At 44.4% G+C, this 20,487-nt stretch overlaps 1 protein-coding gene across 9 annotated transcripts in view; it reads right to left on the bottom strand.

Annotated features, from left to right (window-relative positions):
* Window positions 1-20,487, bottom strand: part of SIPA1L2 (signal induced proliferation associated 1 like 2) — a 240,798-nt gene that overhangs the window by 188,389 nt on the left and 31,922 nt on the right. For all 9 annotated transcript variants that reach the window (XM_019797353.2, XM_011222166.3, XM_011222167.3 and 6 more), the window contains exon 2: window positions 4,682-4,731. The gene's annotated coding sequence lies outside the window, so the exon portion shown is untranslated. The remainder of the gene's footprint in view (window positions 1-4,681; window positions 4,732-20,487) is intronic.

Here is a 20,487-nt window from a genome sequence, read left to right as displayed (position 1 = left end):
CCTAGTATTTGATGATCACAGCAATCAAACCTCTTGTGAGAGCTATTTGTATATGTTTCTTTCTTCCCTGTTGAATGATAAACTCTCAAAGGGAAGGACCACATTTTAATCATCTTGCTTCCCTTCGCTCCTAACAGAGTGCTCCACCAACAGAAACTACCCATAAATGTTCACTGAACTAAATCACCTCCAGGCGGCATGGAACGGAAGAGCCCACAGCCTCCCTTCGATGAGGTCTTCAGATTCTAAAATCCACCCTTTCCAAACCTGGCTGATAATGATATGAAATGGAACATTTTGAAACATAATCTGGAACATGATTATGTCTTGTGTTACCCCATGAGTATAAGCAACAAAAAATGAAATTCAGGAAGAGATGTGAGATCACCCAAACACTTTATATATAGGCCAGTCCATTTCCCAATGTCCAAGTGCCTGAGTAAAGATCAGGCACCATCACAGTTCAGACTTCATTTTGACATCTGGATCCTGGCGACAGTTGGCACATTGCCACCTGAAGCAAGCAGATGGCATCCACCCCAGTGCTGTTCCCCTAAGAAGAGACATCTAAGTAAGTATGATGCCTCTGCAGAAACCTGGGCAGGACAACGAGAAATTTACCTGGCTAAGTACACTCTAAGTCAATGGAGATAAACTAAGGCCCCCCTTGAGGTCCACTAGAGCCTTAGAACTTCACTGGCCTTACAAAGTTGGCCAAAAAGAAAAAAGGACAGGATCGAAAGGAAGCCCAGTACCCCCCCACCAATACTTATTTTGATTGCAAGAAGGTGCAAGTTTGAAGGTAAAGCTGAGAGCAGAGAAGAGGAGCAAGATATTCCTTTCTAATAAGAAAGTGCCTAAAGAGTTAATTCCTATCAGAAATCTGAAGGCTGAAATACACACCATGAGAACAGTATGGTACCAGCTATCCTGGAAAATCCTATTCATCTTTGTAAGGACCAGAATTTGGAACTCAGCCCAAATTTTTCTTACTAATCCCCTAATGATAATAATTGATTTCTCCCAGAGAACAAGTCTCCTGATCCTCTGATAAACAGGCTGCTAAGCCTTCATGAAGGCTAAATAAATCCTAATTTCATCAATGGGAAAATGAGACCAAATGGTAAAACCATCCCTCTAAGATTATGCAACAAGTCAGCAATTAAACCAGTATAGCTCCTCCTCAGGTCCGATGCTCTTACAAAACTTGTAGATTTCAAGCAATGTACTCTTGACATATAAATTATGTGAGGATAATCGTCCTTATACAACAGAAAATAGACGAACCAAAGCAAATGAACTTCACTCATACCTTACTAACAACAGACACGTTGTACGGACTTATGATGGCCCCTCTACCTGGGCTGTAATCATAACCCGTGTTAGGACAGCATCTGAAATGGATTTTCAACGCAGAAAAAAGACTAGCCTTACTCCATGCTACGCTCTTAAAGAGTTCGTCAGGGTTCACATCATAAGCAACTCAAATGGTTAAAAAAAAAAAAAATGATGGTAACTAAGAATTTGCAAAAATTCTTATATCATGTCACAAAGGACTAATATTCAGAATAACAAAGTTGCCAAAAAAAAAAAAAAACACAGTACATGCAATAATTCCAAAGATAAGTGGACAAAAAAATTACAAGTGGCCAATAAAGGTGCCTAACTTCAGGATTAAATTTTTTTTAAAGAACATAAATATTAAAAAAATGAAAGAGTTTTTACTTTAGAATCAGAAACAAAATACTGAGATTATTCACTGCTGGTGCCTGCTGGAGACTCACTCCTAAATCACAGATGGAATTCTCAAGGGCACAATCTATCTGAAGGTCAATCTAGCAGCATTGGCCAGAATTTTAAGCCTGAGTACTCTTTCATCCAGGAATTCCATTCCTTCCTAGGAATTCATCCTAAAGAAATAGTTGTATAAATATATATATATATATATATATACACACACACAAACATTTTGTTAATAAGAGCCAAGCACTGACAAGCACCTAAATGTCCTTCCACAGNGCAAAAAAAAAAAAAAAAAAACAGTACATGCAATAATTCCAAAGATAAGTGGACAAAAAAATTACAAGTGGCCAATAAAGGTGCCTAACTTCAGGATTAAATTTTTTTTAAAGAACATAAATATTAAAAAAATGAAAGAGTTTTTACTTTAGAATCAGAAACAAAATACTGAGATTATTCACTGCTGGTGCCTGCTGGAGACTCACTCCTAAATCACAGATGGAATTCTCAAGGGCACAATCTATCTGAAGGTCAATCTAGCAGCATTGGCCAGAATTTTAAGCCTGAGTACTCTTTCATCCAGGAATTCCATTCCTTCCTAGGAATTCATCCTAAAGAAATAGTTGTATAAATATATATATATATATATATATATATATATACACACACAAACATTTTGTTAATAAGAGCCAAGCACTGACAAGCACCTAAATGTCCTTCCACAGGGATTAAATTATAGTATAGCTACACACAAAAGCCAATTCATCATTAAATAGAGTAAGTAGGAACTACCTAAATGCTAACAATGAAAAGACAGCTACAATGTATTGGTAAGAAGAAAAGCAACTGGAGGAGGGACGCCTGAGTGGCTCAGTCATTAAGCATCTGCCTTCAGCTCAGGCTCAGGTCATGACCCTGGGGTCCTGGGATCGAGCCCCGCATCGGGCTCCCTGCTCAGAGGGAAGCCTGCCTCTCCCTCTCCCACTCCCCCTGCAAACACTCTCTCTCTGTCTCACTCTCTCTGTCATATAAATAAATAAATCTTAAAGAAAAGAAAAGGAAAAAAGCAACTGGAAAAACAGTATGAACTGAATAATCCCACTTTCGTTTTGTTTTAAAGAGTGCATGCAGGTTTAAAAGAAGGTCTATCAGCAGTGAGTGCCTTTGGACAGTGAGATTATAGGGTTGATTTATGCTCTACTTTATGTATTTTGGTGTTTTCTGAACTGAACACACCTATAAATTTTAAAACTAAAGAATGTAATTTTCAACAAAAAGCAGTACACTTAAAAACGTGAGCCTGTATCACAAATGTTTATATGGTCTCATATTGTAGAAAATCAATGTAACTTCTCTCATCAAAACCAGCCATAAAGAAACCAGTCTGGAGATGGCATCCTCTAGGCTAGCTGCTGTACACACCTGATCAGGAATAACCCAGGCAGTGTTCATTCCTGGCAGGAGCTACGTCCCACGGTGCTGGAAAGCACAGTAAGGGACAAAGGCAGATCAGAGTGGAGTCCAGGCAGCCCGTGCCCCTCAGGGGCCGGAGGCCAGTAACAGAAGGAATTCCTCCCCAGGCTGCAGAGGGGACCAAGGAACCAGGAGGGTCAAGCACAGCTGAGCAGAGGGAGGGAGTCTTTCCTTTAAACAAATCCAGGTAATACTTCCCTTTTCCTGCGCTGACAAGTAAATGACACCCCTCTTTGTTATTTTCATATTAGAATATACTCAGGCTCCAGCAAGGTCCTTAGCACCTCAGCCAAGTCCCCTGAGCCCCACACAAGAAGGAACGTGGTCTTTGCAGGCTGAGCCTCTCGCTGTTGCCTTCATTCCCTCTCATCTCTCTCTCTTGCAAGTAGTGTCGAAATCTCACCATCCACGTATGCTTGATGTGTTTATACTTGGTAACAAGAAAACCTGTGATGGGTATCTACTCCCTCCTCCAGTGGTACCTTGCCATTGTTAACAGGCTTGTCCGCTTAACAACTTTTTCAAGTGCAGGCTTTTAGGCCACAGACTTCAAAATGCACCAACACACATAGCAACAAAGGCTGTGGGAACAAAGGCGATCAACAGACTTGACCACTAAGTGCAGGACTTGACCCTAGGGAGGGGACGGCACTCTATAGGACACTCTGGGCCAGCTGGCAATACTAGAAGACAATGAAGAGAGCAGGTGTAAGTAATGCTTCTATGCGAACTTCTCCTGGGCTCATTACTAAACTATCGTTAACTAAGTAACTAGCTCTATCGAAGAACTTGGGAGGGTAAAGGGCCAGAGACTGGACGTGCAGGGGGATGGTGACTCCTGATAGCTCCTTCACAAACCCATCCGATTTCCTGCTGTTATGGAAAATACTTGTGAACACACACAAGGAGGGAAGCAGCCAGCTCTGCCTTTACTCTATGTCGGAGGCACGTGTCCTTGGTGACACAGTGGGGCCCCGCGAAGATGGCTGGGCCCCATTCGGGGAGCCCTGGCCCTCCGTCACCTCACCCTCATCACCTTCCTCCCAAGGGCCCCTCAGTGCAGGGCCCACCCGCCACCAGGACCACAGCCTGTGTGCAGCCCTGTATTCCCCACTATTGCTCCCACTTTGCCCCTTGAATCTAAGGGACACTCCATGCAGAGATACACAAACAAACTTGAAGATTCACAGCCTTTCAAACACAGTCATGGACACTCACTGGAGCTTGCCAGTCACTCCTTCTGAAGCCCCCAATTTACGCAATCCCCAAGTTCAAATGGCTTCTTCAAGCAATGCTCACCTATGCGTGTGCTGGAGGGGTGAAAAAATCAGAACATTCGATCCTAAGCCAAGGGGAACAGAAACAATCTTTAAAAAAAAAAAAAAAACCACCACCATTCACGGGACACAGAAGCTCAAATTTAAAACTCTAAGCAGTGGTTTGGGGTACGGGTGGGGGGCAGGCTCACCTCAGCAGGGAGAAGAGCAGGTCCCAGCTCACTTGACCAGGAGCAAGAACCTGCAAGAGAAGAAACAGACCCAGTTCAGACTCACAGAAAAACTCTAGGGCAGCAGTTTTTAACATATGGTCTGAGGGTGTCAGGGGTTCCCAAGGCCCTGCCAGGGGTCTACCAGGTTCGAACTACTCTCACAGCAAAACACATCATTTCCCTTCTCCATGCTCCTTTCACCAGGACACAGCGGAGTCTTCTAGAAGCTGAGTAACACGACAAGGAGCATATGGCTTGAGAGTCTGGCTGTATTCTCTTAAGCCAGGTATTACAGAGATTTGCAAAACTGTAAAACAATGCCATTCTGCTCATTAATGTGTTGTTGTTGTCTTAGAAAGGAGTGATTTTCACAAAACCTGTTATTTATAATAGATGGCAAGGGGCTTACTGCCATTTTTAATTAATTAGTAACTATTTTTAAACTCCTCAATTCTAATCCAAGTATCACAAACAACAGTAGAGATAAACCACATAATGAAAAGCTCTCTGGGATCCTCAGTAAGTTGTCAAAGTGGGGTCTAAGAACAAAATTTTGACAACTGCTAATCCAGGTGTCTATTTTTGGTATTAACTTTTTTATTTTTTTATAAAGATTTTATTTATTTATTTGACAGAGAGAGACAGCCAGCAAGAGAGGAAACACAGGCAGGGGGAGTGGGAGAGGAAGAAGCAGGCTCCCAGCGGAGGAGCCTGATGTGGGGCTCGATCCCCAGAACTCCAGGATCACGCCCTGAGCCGAAGGCAGACGCTTAACGACTGAGCCACCCAGGAGCCCCTGGTATTAACTTTTAAATTGCATCTGCTTTTAATAACGGGAGTGGACAATACTGGATATGCGGCACTAAGTACCAAGCGCTCCACTAGATACTTTCCATGTTATTTCCAAATCCACAATCACTTACAAAATCGGCCTTTTCTGCCTCCTGGATGAGGAGACTGGTACTCTAAGACACTGATTATTTGCCCAAAGTGAATCACACAGGACAGGGTATGAACTCACGGCAGCCTGGCTCCTAAAATGATGATCTTTCACTACATCATTTCCAAAAAAAAAAAAAAAAAGTGTAAGAATTTCTGCAAACTGAACTGGAGCCAGGCGCACCGAGGACCGCACTCCTTCCTGACATGGTGTTCAATCAACATGCAACCGCGTCAGGTGCACAGCTCGGAGGAAACGGCAACAACGTGGCTTCTCTAAATCCTGCCAGAGTCCTGCACTCTGCTCCCTACAAAAGACGGACCCCAATAAGTGGGCTATGCCAGGACAGCGGGGTTTATGCCTATGGTCCCGGTGCAGTATTAACAGTGCCCCTCTCACTCTGAACAGTGATCAATTACCGGGCCCCCTACCAACAAGACTACAATTGGCCGTGGCTTTAGAAAGCCCACTTTTCTCAGTCTGTCTCCATTTTTATGAAGTTGGTGAAACATCTGATGAAATGTTACTATTATTAGTCCCTCAACTGTAGCTGAACTTAAGATGACGTGCACCAGCAACGGAGGGGAAGGAAATTCTCACTGACTTAAGTTATGGAGCCAATGTAGCCAATTCTAACCTTAAGAAATGTAAAGAACAGTGTGGAGAATGCCTAAAAAAATTTAAACATAGAATTACCATAGGATCTAGTAATTCCACCTCTGGGTATATGTCCAAGAGAATCGAAAGCAGGATTTTGAAGATGTATTTATTTATTTATTTATTTGACAGAGAGAGCAAGTGAGCAGAGAGCACAAGCAGGGGGAGTGGGAAAGGGAGAAGCAGACTCCCCGCTGAGTGGGGAGCCCAATGCAGGGCTCGATCCCAGGACCCCGGGATCATGACCTGAGCCAAAGGCAGACGTTTAACCAACTGAGCCACCCAGGAGCCCTGAAAGCAGGGTTTTGAAAAGATACCTGTACACCCATGTTCATAGTAGCATTATTCACAATAGCTAAAAGGTGGAAGCAACCGTGTCTATCAACCAATGAACAGATAAACAAAATGTGGTAAATCTATACAACAGAGTATCACTCAGCTTTAAAAAAGAGGGAATGACAACACATATTACAACATGGATGAACTCTGAAGACATGGTGCTAAGTGAAATAAACCAGTCACAAAAGGACAAATACTATAGGATTCCACTTCTATGAAGGACCTACAATAATCTGCTTCATAGAGACAGGAAGTAGAGTGGTGGTTGCCAGGGGCTGGGGGGGGCAGGGAGGGGAACGGGGAGTTAGTGTTTAATGAGTACAAAATCTCTGAGAAGATGAAAAATCTCTAGAGACAGATAGTTGCACAATGATATGAATACATATAACACCACTGAACTACATACTTAAAAATAATAAAATGTATGTTATGTTTCGTTAACACACACACAAAACACCAAAGTATTTATCAAAAGATTTCCTAACATTAAGTAATTAGAAAAAGAATATGTTATTGGGCATCTTACATCATTGTTTCAATCTTCACTAGTTTATTAAGTCCAACCAAGCATACATTCACTCGGTCGTGTTCATGACACCTCTCGGCTACCAGCTCCTGCGCTAGGAACGGCTGAAAGAGTCTCTGGACAGAGCCAGAACACCAGGGACCCAGACAGAGCACCAGATGTACTGCAAGGCAACCTGGAAAGGCCTACATAGGAGACACAACCACACTATAAATGATAACTGCTTCTTGCACACAAACCATGAACCTGTACAATTAAAAAAAAAAAAAGAGTCCTCTAAAGCATCAATAGGAACCCATTCTTTTTTCTCTAAAGAGGCTTTCTGCTTTTCTACATTTTTTTAATGCTGATACATTATAAAACCCTCAACTTTAATTTATGAAATAAGTCTTTAAAAGTCCTACTGGTTAAACAGTTTGTGTTTTACGACTAAATACTCTGTGGTTAATTTCTCTTCTCCAGCCGAGATGCTTTAAATGATGTTGTAATATCCCCCACACAATGAACACAACGCTGTAAAAGGCACTCTTCCTTCCTTTGATACAGCAAACATCCTGTAAACAATCCATGCCCCACTCTTTTAACCCACTGCCTTTGTTTACAGACAGGAAAGGAAACTACAAATCCTCCAAATGGCACTGGCGGCTCCAGAGTTCGTTTCACTTCCTACAAAGCAGGTGGTTTATACGAAGCAATTGACTATTGTCTTTTCCCTTTTTTTTGCTTTAGAGAAGAAAATGACTGAACTTTCAGCAGAGCCTCGTCCTCTCAAACCACAGAACTTGGGACCACGGGCTGTCTTGCAGAGAGACGGTCAGGGAAAGGCAAGATGCTCTCCTGTTCCCTGGCCCATTGCTGAGAGGAGGCGACTCACATTCAATAGGGGAGCTCTGCAAAAAAACAGATTTGCAGGCAAAGAGAGGCCTGGCCCTTTGTCCTTACCAACAGGTTCTTCAGCTGCTTTCCCAGTGACACGGGGTTCTCAGAAAGTGAAGGCAAATATTGACTTTCCACTGAGAAGAATAAAAACATCCCATCCAGCTCAAGGTCATTATTTCTCCAATGTTAGGACAGACCCACCAGTATTCAGGAAAAGCAGCAGAGAAAAGCTAATTTTGTTTTTGTTTTCTATTTTAAAAATAAAAATTCCTTTCCAAATAATAACTTGTTTCCAAGAGCCAAAGTCCTAAGCAATGATGTCTGTCGTTGCACCTGTGAACTCTGGCAACGTGCACAAGAAATACCTGCCTGTCTACCCCCGCCCCCCATGCTGGGCCAACAGGCCAGCCACAGTTCCTGTACCAAATCTGTGAACCACAGCCACATCCTATGCGTCATCTCAGGCCCAGGGGTGCACAGCTAGAATCCTGACCCAGACCTCACCTGCTCCAAAAGGACACTACACATGCCAGGAGACAGTTCCTCTAGATGTGTGTAACCGAATACGGAATCGGCGCCGGATTCAGTCAGTCGATTCCTAGAGAGAGTTTGGGATCATGGAGGATTCTGTAGACGAGCGCCATCTGCTCCAGGAACTGCATTTGGGAAAGCAGTGCACCTGTCACGCCCAGCGTTCAACAGCACTGACCACTCACCAGCACTCGTCATCAGGCTTTACCATCTGGACCAGTTGCATGTAGACACCCAGAGACTGAGGGGTCTCTGTGAACTGTTTTCAGCCCATTTAAAGATCTGTTTTTACGCAGACAGACGTCTAAATCACAGACGAAATGTCAGCTTCAGCCTCAAGCAAATGACCGACCACTCTAAAGAGTCTGTGCTGAGTCAGATATGGTAAAACTCTCAACATGGGTAGGCATGTGGTTTCACTGCAGACCTTTCCTTTGTGATTTCAGTGTGGCGTGATGCGCTACGTCACCCAGGTGGGTTATTTTTTTGGGGGACGGGTGGGTAGGGGTTGATGGCTGCTATATACATATATATATATATATATATTTAATTTATTGTAAGAACACTTATCAGGAGACTTACTCTCTTAACAAATGTTTCAGTGCACGATACAGTATTATTAACTTAATAGGCACAATGTTGCACAGATCTCTAGAATTTTTCCATCTTACATAACAGCAACTTGCTTAAAGTTGAACAGCAACTCCCCATTTGCCCCCTGCCCAGACCCTGGCAACCACCATTCCACTCTCTGTTCCTATGGATCTGATTATACTTAGATACCTCATGTAAGTGGAATCATGTGGCATTTGTCCTACTGCGACTAGTTTATTTCACTTAGTACAATGTTCTACAGTTTCATCCTCACCACATATGGGTAGGTTTCCCTCTTGTTTAAGGCTGAATAATATTCCTTTGTAGATACACTCTGGCATTCTTTCTAAGTCAGGTAGGAATCAGAAGGGCTCTGCCAACAGAGTTCCTTCAAAGTTATTTTAACATTCAACAAATATTTACTCAGCACCTCCAGCATCCAAACACTTTACTAAATGCTGTCCATACTAAGACATAGTTCTTGTCCCCTAAAGCTTACTGCCTAATGGAGGGAGCCAGCCTTAACACAGGAAAGTAGACCTAAGCATCAGTGGGATGCAATGGATGAAATCTCTACTAAGGTACTACTGGGGCACGAGGCAGGGGGAGGAGAAATTTTGCCTTGGGAAGACGGAGACGGGTATAAAAGGTTTTCTATAGCAGGTAATACTGAGTAGTTGAACCATGGCGAAGGGGTGAGGAGTAGCAGGGAGAGTCCCATCCTCTCACATCTATCCGTAAGGTACAAACCTATTCAACTTTCAGGCAGACCTCCTCTTCCTCATCCCCAACCCAGGATGAGTCAAGAAGAATCTAGGACTTGGATGCCTCCCCGTAGCTTATAGAACATTCCATCAGCCTCTACAACACTATACCACAGCCAGCATCCCATGAGCCCTTCAACACCAACACCTCCTAAGAATATTCATCAACCCTACAACAACCACACCTCACAGAGCATCCAATCAGCCCCCCAACACTGCTTTCATATCGAGACTCTAGAATCCAGGAGGGCGGGCACAAGGTCCACACTACATATCCAGCACTAAGCACTGCGCTCTGCACTTCAAAAGCACCCCATCAGTATTTTCCAAAGAAAGAAGGAAGAAGAGAGGGATAAAGGGAAACGGGGAGAAGGGGAAAGGGAGGAAAGAGGAAGGAAAAAAGACTGGCTCTCTGTGGAGACTTGAAAGCTAAAGAGAACGAGACCAGGAGAGGCCAGCACAGTGCAGAGCATATAAGACGCATCTGCTGGAAGAAGGAACACAGGCATTTCTAAACGGAATTCCCATGGAAGAGGCTGAACCATATGACACTGCCACTGTGCTGCCATTTTTGGCCTACAATGGCAGTAATGTCATGTGATTCGGGCGAACGTATGACCCTCCTCACTGAGCTCCTTCCACGCCTTTCCATGCTTATCCCATGCCTATATCTGTAATCCATCACCTACTGTGGGACCATGCTAGCTTTACCGATTGTCTTGGGCCCAAACAGCTAGCTGCCTCATCAATGCCCCACCAGCACCTCTCACCCAACAAGCAAATAGCTGAGCTCCCATCCTTCCTGACAAACCTCCCCCCTGACCCAAGTACGGAGCGTACTTCAGCTGCCGGGTCTGCTCTCCCTGCACAAGCCCTCTTCTGCTGTCATGACCCACGACCGCTGCAGCGTCTGTCTGCCCGCACTCCCTTCCTCTGGCTCCTGTGAGGAACCTTCCCGGCCCCCTATGCCACGCTGTCCACTGGGCCCCTCAGGGCACAGCATCCCCACACCCTCACAGGTGCCTAGTTCAGCGTCCAAGACAGAAGCACAGTCATCCACGTCCTTCCTGGAGAGCACTGGGGTCTGGGGAGGGAGAAGTTCTGCTTCAGCTATGAGTGCTAAGCCAGTAAGAAGTGAGCCTGGACTACTGGCCACCATCTTGCCGATCACACAGAGAGGGCTGACGTGAAGAACTAAGCAGAGAAGAGTAGAGATCCAGAGGAAGAGTCTCTGCGGCCTCGGTGGCCATGTTAGAGCCCCTGGACCCAACAATGCCTCAGCTCACTATTCGTAGATGCCTCAGTTGCCTGAGCATTGCCTTTCCTTTTTGGCTTAAAGTTGGGTTTCTGTCATTCATAACCAACGGTCCAAATGGATTACCTGTGCCAAACTGAGCCATGCATAACTTAAATCTCAGAAGAGCCTTCAAGTAATTCCCTAAGATGGCCTCAGTCAGGGTATCAATAGGATCTTTCCCAAATAAATAAACACTATAGTTCCCATCACCCAAAATACCAGCATCCTTCACAGCCTCAGCGAAAGGCCTTCACTCCAACAAAACTTTCTCAGATATTTCCAGATGAAAAAAGTTTTAGAGAAAAACTTCCCAGACAGACAGCGTCTCTTGCTCTCTCCTACCCCCAGAGACCAATTCTTACACCTTTTTTCTGACATTTTTCAGTCAGTCTCAAAGATGATGATTTATTTATAGATGTCTTCCACCTATCAATCAGGAATTCATGAACAGAGGCCTGAAGCTTAATAGGTAATCAATACCCAGTTGGTGAAATGCATCACCCTAAACAGGAAGCTTCTTGTATTAAAAAACAACGGCTGGTGATGATGTCACAATTAATTCCAAGTCTGCAGCCCTTTTCCATAAATTTATTGCATTATTTTTTCTTTGAACTTCTAAGAGTAAATTTCCTTGGCTGTTGAGATGCCCTTGATGTGGCACAGGAAACACTCTGGGCTCTTTCAGTATTTCCCACAAACAGGATAAATAAGGAGGACTCCTGGGTTCCAGTACACCCTTGCTAAATTGAGCTAGAAACGTTAACTACTCCTCAGTGACCATGAAGTCCAAATTTGCAACCAAGGCAACCAAGCACGGGCGGTCTGTCCAGCTGTCTCTTCCAGCGCCTTGCCCTGCCACGCTCGCTCACACACCCAAACAGTGGTTTTCAGACTTGCTCCAGAGGAGGGTGGAGCAGGAAAAGTCATGATATTGCTCGGTGAACACCCCCTCCTCTACCCAGTCTGTAACACATGATGAATAATGATGTAATTTTAGCATGAGGACCGGGAACATTTTTATTAGCAGAAAGATGTGCCCGGTGGATTCACACGCATCACCACAAGCACACCTATCCAGGAAAAAGAAATAGGATGTTGTACTTGGCACACGCAGTTGATACATGTCCAGCATTCGCTGGTTTGCTTTATTATCTGCATGGAGACAAGCAAAACTTAACGCATAAGCAAGTAGCATTCCTTAATGTGGTGGTTTGTTATCTTGAGAGCTGAAGGCTGATCCAACCTTAGGAGCACCTGTGATCCAATGGAGCGCACTTGGCAACCATGGTGTCCCACACTCTCTACAGGCTGAACAAAGTTCTAACATAACGATGTTACGAGGTCATTTTAAGAGTGGGCGATCCTCTATTATACACCTAAAATCGTGTTCATTAAGTCAGTCAAGAAAAGAAAAGTTTAAAACATACTTCAGAAATTTAAGTAGATTCCCTATTTTAAGGATAGTTGCTAATAGCGACCATAATAAACTTTAGAAGTCTAAACTCACACAGATGCCTACTGGTGTCCATAAAATGTAAAATGCCCCGACTGAAAACCTTGCTAGCAGTGCCATCTCTGTTTTCTGACACTGGAAGGGACAGAGCCCATGACCGGATGCATTTCTCGAGTCATCCTTAAATATCACTTACACAAAGTGCAAGCTGAAAATCTATGACAGGCTGGGTAAACCAGACAGAAGAAAAATGAGAAAGGGAAAATGTATTGGTATAGATTTGTCTACTGTAGACTTGACCACATCCAGAACACAAGGAAAGAAATCTGACCGTGCAAAGTTACATAATACCTATGCTGCCACCTTTGGGTGGGGGAGGGGGAGGGGGAGGAGTATCCCGGCTGATATGTAACAACCATTATTAAGAAGTAAGGGCACATTTCATTTATGCCCCATTATTTCACTTTCTTCAGATATTAAACAGTAGATTAAACAATCTACTCAACTGAGACATAGATCTTTCTTTTATATACACCAACGTGGAAAAGGCAAAGCTAACTTCTGTAACTGATACACAATGTGGGGAAAAAAATACAAGGAGACCATCTGAAGGGTAATAAGAGAATAACCTTTACCTATCCATTTAGGTTATCAGCTGTATTCAAGAGAACATGTGTTGCATCAGTTTTCTTGGTACCAATATATTAGACCTTTAAGTGACGGTCCTATAACATAGTCAGTATCCTAGTCTAGAAGCTACTGCTTATTTTCTAGCTGAATCCCCCTTTTCCCCCAGTGAAAGAAGATATTTTACAACCTCATCTCTGGAAGTGGTCATCTTGCCACCGCAGAACAACGTGGTCTCCTTACACAAGAGGTACAGTCTCGAAGTCGGGGCTAAGAATGAGACGGGCCAAAGGTCAGGAACTTTGCAAAAATGGAAAGTGATCAAAGGAGAAGAAACTCCTCTAATGTCCTCTCTCCTTCCCCTTTCCTTCCGATCTCTCTTGCCCCCCAAAAGTCTTCCCACTCCAAAGAAGGGGCCCACAGTTTGACCCCTGCAGCTGTGGGCACACACAGAAGGGCAAAGGAGAGCAGTGAAACAACACAAAGAGAACAAAGGAGGAAGAACGTCAGTCTGGAACAGTCTTTCTCCATCACAAAGTTCTCTTAATCTGAATAACCCAACAGGGGCAAAAAGCAGAGTGAAGGGGCAGGGAAGGCATGCTGATACTAAACATGCAAATCGCAGGGCTTCTAGAAATGACAAGAAACCAAGATGCGGGTTGGTGATAATACTACTACTGACTTCCAAACACTCCATAAACGCCTGCTGAACTGAATGAAAGATTTCACAAGCTCCAAAGTAAGGAGAGTGTGATGAGCAAGGCTGGAAAAGTGGTACCTCTAATTGGTAAAAATAATACCAGCAAAGAGAACACAGTTGGAATGGTACTTCAAAACAAAAGGCCAATGTGAAAAGGAGAAAATATTTACTTAGCTTGGCTTCATCAGCTATTCCAGAAAAATCCCACATGAAAGCAAAACACCACATCTGGGCTCCTCCTCAAGACCTCGTGTGTTTGGGCGGGGCTGGGACAGTGGGTTTGCCACAGCTCTGCCCACATTGCCCTTCGATATCTTCTCAATGATCCCATACGTCTATTTGATCATAATGACGTCAATTAAAAAGACAGTCATAAAACAGAACGTCTAGGCTCCTCTCATCTACATCTTCAGAAGCAGACGTCCAGTAAGGTATTTATTAATATTTTATCAGACATTTTCATTTTCATTTACCCAGACCAGCACACTGTCTCCACAACGCCTCTACAACGGGGGATTCCTAATGCAAAGAGCAGTTGAAGGAAACCTTAACTGCTCTCAACAGGCTCTACGGGACTCGCTCCAGCCTGGGTAGTCCACGCTCACTGGAGAGTCCCTCATCCCACCCCACAAAATCAGAAAACTCAAGAGAAAAACAAAACGGGCCAAAATATCAACGCACGAGTCACCAACTAACCTAAATGACTTAATTTCTAAAAACAAAAAACAAAAACGAAGGCAGTCGTTCTCACCCACAAAGTATAAATCCATCCTTGCTATCCCCCAGATGAATTTCTGCTTAGTAAATAAAGAAGACCACTGGCAGAAATGACAAGGTTTTCCTCTAGGCACAAAAACCCTTCTCTTCTGGAGCCGCCCCAAGAAGAATTCATGTGGGAGGATGCTTCGAACGTACAACACGACATCCACTGCCAAAGGTCATGATGAAAAGCAGGAACAACACTTTCTCATCAACAGCGGAGTCCATTTCACAACCGACTCGATGCTGCCCTGGTCACTGGGCACGTGTAATCGTGGAAAACACTGGCTTTCTTGAGCAAATGTCGGCTTGCAGTTCTGATTGCTGGAGCATTCTGCACAGCAGGGGACAGGGACCTCCAGGGAACAGGAAACAGACCTCCAAGGGCCAGGGAAGCTAAGGACAAGGACGGCCGAGGCCCTAGCATCCAGGGCACAGCATGGGATGGGAGGGGCCATGCAGCCACATTCCACAACTTTTTAATTACCATTATGATACAAGGGAAACTTGAATGTGATTTTTTAAAAACCCACTGAATTGATATGCCCGTGACTCTTATGTATTCAAACTACAACAGTACTTCTTGAGTCACGTACCAGGCGCCGATTTAGACGCTCAGGACACCTGAGCCGGCACCCCTCAACGAAAGTTCCACACACCGGTAACTCACTTGACCTCTGGCCTGCGCCATGTCTAGGGTCCATCTCTGTACCATCCGTACAAATCAAGCCTAGCTCCCGCTTCAATGAGCACCTTCTCCATCCGTCTGAAAGCAACGGTTCACAAACGTGTGAACCGTGGAGCCCCTCTGGTCCCTGAGGCTTTTCAACCTCATCCGTGAGGTCAGACTTTCATAATAATTCTAAGGTCCCATCTGCCTGTGTACTGTGTCAGTCGTACAAATGCAACAACGTGTAAAACTACCAGAGCCTTAGGGCAAAGCAAGGCAGAAGCCCCCCGGCTGTCCTAGGCATCATGCCACACACTGCAGTGAAATAAGTAGATAAATAAATAAAATAATAAAAATGAAAGATAGATAGATGGATAGATAAGATGGTCTCAGGCCATGTCCTGGAGGATGAAGCAAAAGTAACAATCGTATTAAATCTGGGACCTTGAGCCCACGTACTCTCGAACGTTCTGGAGGATGGCACAGGGAGCACGCAGAGCCCCCGCCACTGCACGCATCATCCGGGAAAGCACACCTAATACAAAGCGCAAGGCACACAAGCCGCTTTGCTCACGAAACATCGCCTTGTACTTCGGAGAGGCGTGGCTCTCCGGACATGGCCACGTGCTAGACACTTTCCGGGAAAGGAACAACACAGGCCTGCTTTCGAGGAAAACAGCCGATACATGAATGAGAGCCCAGCTTCTGGGCAAAACATAGACTTTTTAAGAACGTGTACATCCATGTGCACTGTGAAGGTGACAACTTCCCTATATTTAAAGGTTCTTCTAATTGGTGACGTGATTTTTTTTTTAATTACAAGATAAAATGTAACAACACTTGGGGAGATTTTCCAAATGACCGATGTTCAAAACCATACACAGAATGGAGTTTTAAAAGTTCATATATTTGGTTTCAGAATCCACATCTCAACCAACCTTTAAGAAACCACCACTTGTTTAGCAAAGAAGAAGACCCACAAATAGCTAAAAATAAATTATTTACTCCCGTTCCCACCCTTTCCCCAACCACATTATCTGTGGGAGGCTGGATTTTCATCAGACGTGGCAACCAGAACAACATATCACATCAGAACAGATGCAGGTGCAAAGATGAGAACCCAGCTGTCTTCCATTATGCCAGATATCAAAGGCAGTTTTATATAAAGATATAAAAAATTACAAAACACTTCTTAGGGGCACCTGGGTGGCTCAGTCGGTGAAAAGTATGCCTTTGGCTCAGGTTATGATCCCAGGGTCTGGGGATCAAGTCCCGCATCGGGCTCCCTGCTCAGCGGGGAGTCTGCTTCTCCCTCTCTCTGTGCCCCTCCCCCCCACTCAGAGGCTTACTCTCTCTCTCGCTCTCTCTCTCACTCTCTAATAAAATGTTTAAAACAAAACAAAAAAGACCAAAATACTTCTTAATAAGGTTTCTCTGGGTTTGGAAAATGGCAACTTCTGACAAAAAAAATGGTATTTATGTTTACATGAATTCATTATTATTAATTTAATAATGTTTTTGAAAAATCTCTTGGTTTTTATTTTTAATATGATAAACATTGATAGATATAACCAAATAAACAAAGCTCTCTGGAGTCCTCAATAATTTTTAAGGGTGTACAAAAGTCCCGAGACCAAAACATTCAAGAATCACTATCTTAAAAAGGAACATTTAGATGGCAACTCCCACAGGGAAAGAAATTTGAGAAATAAAGCAAGTAAGCTAACATTTCTTAATCATCAGATGACAATGCAAAAAGTAGGTCCACCTTAATTCATTAAGCCAAGTATACATTTATTGAGGCTTCTCTTTAAAGGCAAATGGTTAAAGTATTTAAACATTTGGGTCTCCATTAATCTCCTATAAATTTCCCCAATGACTAGTCTCGTGCGACACTACAGTAACACTGTATGTAAATTCACCCAATTAGCTCACTGACACTTGTACATTCTCCCAAATTCACTAACATCCACTGCATTGTCTTCCGCCACCATTGGCTGAGAGACTTCTCACTGAATTATTGATTTTCTGCCAATTAATTACTGCAGTAAGATTCAGTTGGGCTTATGTCTGCAGAAATTATCTCTTTTTCCCGTCTCACTGTTCTTGTACCCTTTAGAGTCTGTTGGGAAATCAAAATAATTGGAAGCCTTAAGATGAGATCCTGAATTCTAAAAATATCCTTGGCGTAACTTACAAACAACCCAGTTGTCCAACTTAAATGGACAAAGACCTATTTTTCACTGGATAACAGACTTTGATGCCTTTCACTTAGATCTTCCCTCAATTCTCTGTCAATTCGACAACTTCACTATATGAATCTTAGAATAAATCCGTTGTGCTGAACCCAGCCGGAGACTGAGAAGCACATTCACGTCTATACTCTCATTCATAAAAGCAGCATGCTTGATTGTACAAAGAAAATAAAAAACAAAAAATCCTCATTATTTATGGGAAAGCATGGGAATCTAACAGAAGAAAAAATAGGGTCTAATTCCCAAAGTAATAGGTGCGCGGCTTAAATGGGCACCCCTGCAGCAACTCACATACCACCCACTCTAGGATTTAGACTCCACAGGGAGCTCACCTCTGTCCCAAGCAAAGGCTTCCTCTGTTGGGCCTCCACAGCCCACCTGAATGTACATGCAACCCTGTCCCCTGGCTTGGAATTCCATCTCTCCCATCCCCTTCCCCACCAGGGAAACAAGACACCGAGACATCTCAGGAGACCAGGCATGGGAGAGGACATCGTCCTCATCTCCCTGTTCCCACATACTCTCCCCTCTGTCTCAGGGGCGGGACAGGAAAGGGGAGGGCTACCAGGCCAGCTATTTAAAAAAGCCTTCAGAATACATCTCAAGAACATCCTTTATGACCCTTCGTGGTTGCTCTAAAATGCAGGCGCCACGGATCTGAGCAGTGAGATTCAAGAAGGCTCTATTTTCAGGCACAACTTAAGTCTGGAAAAAGCAAACAAATTAAGCCTAAGTGTAAATACTGAAGAAGGAAAAAGAGAAGAAAGAAATTTAACTCAGCCATAGCACTGACATTAACAAAGCTGCTGGAGGAAGAAAGAAATTTTGAGTTGATACACATTCTTTTCTGGAAAGAGGAAGGTATAGAGAAAAAACAACACCACCACCACAGTGGACATGGTATCAAATGTGACTTTGGACCCCAGCCTCACCCCCTTCCTGAAAGGGAGCACAGAGCACGGGGCCCTGCCCATAGGACCTGCCAGGGGGGTGTCAGCCCTGACTTGTTCCTATACCTGCACCCGCACAAAACGGAAAAACTGGTCCTGCGCTGAAAGAGAGTGAGCTCTTCCTACTAACAGCAGACCAAAGTCAACGCATCAAACAGTAGATTCATTAACGTGCATGAGACAAAGAAAACCGGATGGAGAAGCAATCCTTTAAGGAGAGAATTGAAATTCATCAACTCAAAACACAGATAACACCAACCGGGAGGTCCTGTGCTTTGTCAGACTTCCCTCAGTATAGTCTGGAACCAACAAGAGGTGCTAAACCTTGAGCAAGTTAAGGTTTGCTTAAAGGAAAAGCTGGAAAATCAGAACACGGCTCGTGTAGAGGTGTGGCTTGGGGTTCCAGGGGGAGAATGGCAGAGGGCTCAGCATCTGTTCCCTGTGCCTCCAGCCCCCTGTGTGAAGGCATCAGCCCGAATGGGAATCATGAGAATACAGTCAATATGTAAACGGAAAGACTTAGTGAAACAAAAATGAATAACTCTGCCTATTACACAAACATTTCACTTGCGATTCTCGGCTTCCCTGACCAGACTGGAAAACAATTCAACTATTTCTATTTCAGGGAGGGGGTTTAAAAAAAAAATGAGTAGGGAAATGTTACACATGGGTCAGTAGGGGACTGGAATCAATCCTGTAACACGTGGATGATACGCAGGGATCGTGCAGACTGTCCCCCTCTTCCTGCACCCCCCAGGTCTGCCCAGGGTGCAAGAGAGCAGCTGGGCCAGGTGGGGGCCGGGTGGGGGGTGGCGCCCAGTGCTGCAAGCGGACCAGACAGGACAGCGGGGTGCACAGGAGGCCTGCTGGGCAGACCCTCCCAGGCCAGCTGCCCCTGGCCGGGATGCTGGGATGCATGCGGCTGGGCTGCGGCCAGTTGTGTCTTCAGGCAGAGACTGGCTTGACCTTTAACCCGGAACTGCTTGACTGTCTAGCACATTTGCCTCCGGTCTGGTTTTCTTCTTGACTCTCCCTGTTGGCCTCCTGATGCCGGTTACCCACTGACATGGCTTTCTGGTCTCCCTCATGAGGCCACAATGAGACAGAGGCTAGGAGAGTCAAAAAGATAGGGTGCCTGCTGGAAATGAGGGGCCCTGTACCAAACAACTCCTCACCAAGCGGCCGGGGAACAGGAATCATTTTTCTTTAAACAGCTGAGGGGACAAGGCTACACATCCCACTGATCCTTGCACAGGAGGAACTAAAGTCATTTCTCACGTTTCAATCTTTAATTTACTGGAATATGCTAAGCCTCTCACTTTAAGAAAATTAAAAACCCAGTAGAAATGGTACCACTTGCCACTAGGGCCACACCCACGGGTGCCCCCAGTGGGACAGTCCTCCTGACTCCGCGCACCGAGCCCGTCTCTTCTCTCCCACTGGTCGCTGCCGAAAGGGGCGACCAGGATCAGGGGAAAAGATGGCTGCATTACCTACTTCCACCAGTCTTCCGCTGAAAATAAACCACCAGAGAAAGGGAAGGAAAGAAGAATGCAAAATTATCAATTCTTAGACACACACGCGCACACACACGCTCTGAGAGGCTGTCTGATAGCAAGGGGAATATTTAGCACAGACATTTGCAGACACTTACTGTCTGAATTAAAATGGGAAGCAGCAGAGATAGGAGTCACTGAATAATTAGCAGTGACGACAATTTTACTCTGCTATCTGCCAGATACAATTACTTTCGCTCCATCTCCCGAGGTAAACACATCTAAACTGGTAGAGCTGAATGGGACCACCTGCCACTTGTTTTTTTAAAGGTTCTTCATTTCGAGATA

The sequence above is a fragment of the Ailuropoda melanoleuca genome, chromosome 6 (genome assembly GCF_002007445.2).
Source record: "Ailuropoda melanoleuca isolate Jingjing chromosome 6, ASM200744v2, whole genome shotgun sequence".
In the NCBI taxonomy this organism is placed as follows: domain Eukaryota; kingdom Metazoa; phylum Chordata; class Mammalia; order Carnivora; family Ursidae; genus Ailuropoda; species Ailuropoda melanoleuca.
Note: the sequence above shows the minus strand (reverse complement) of the source record. Positions and strands in the feature narration are given on the sequence as shown.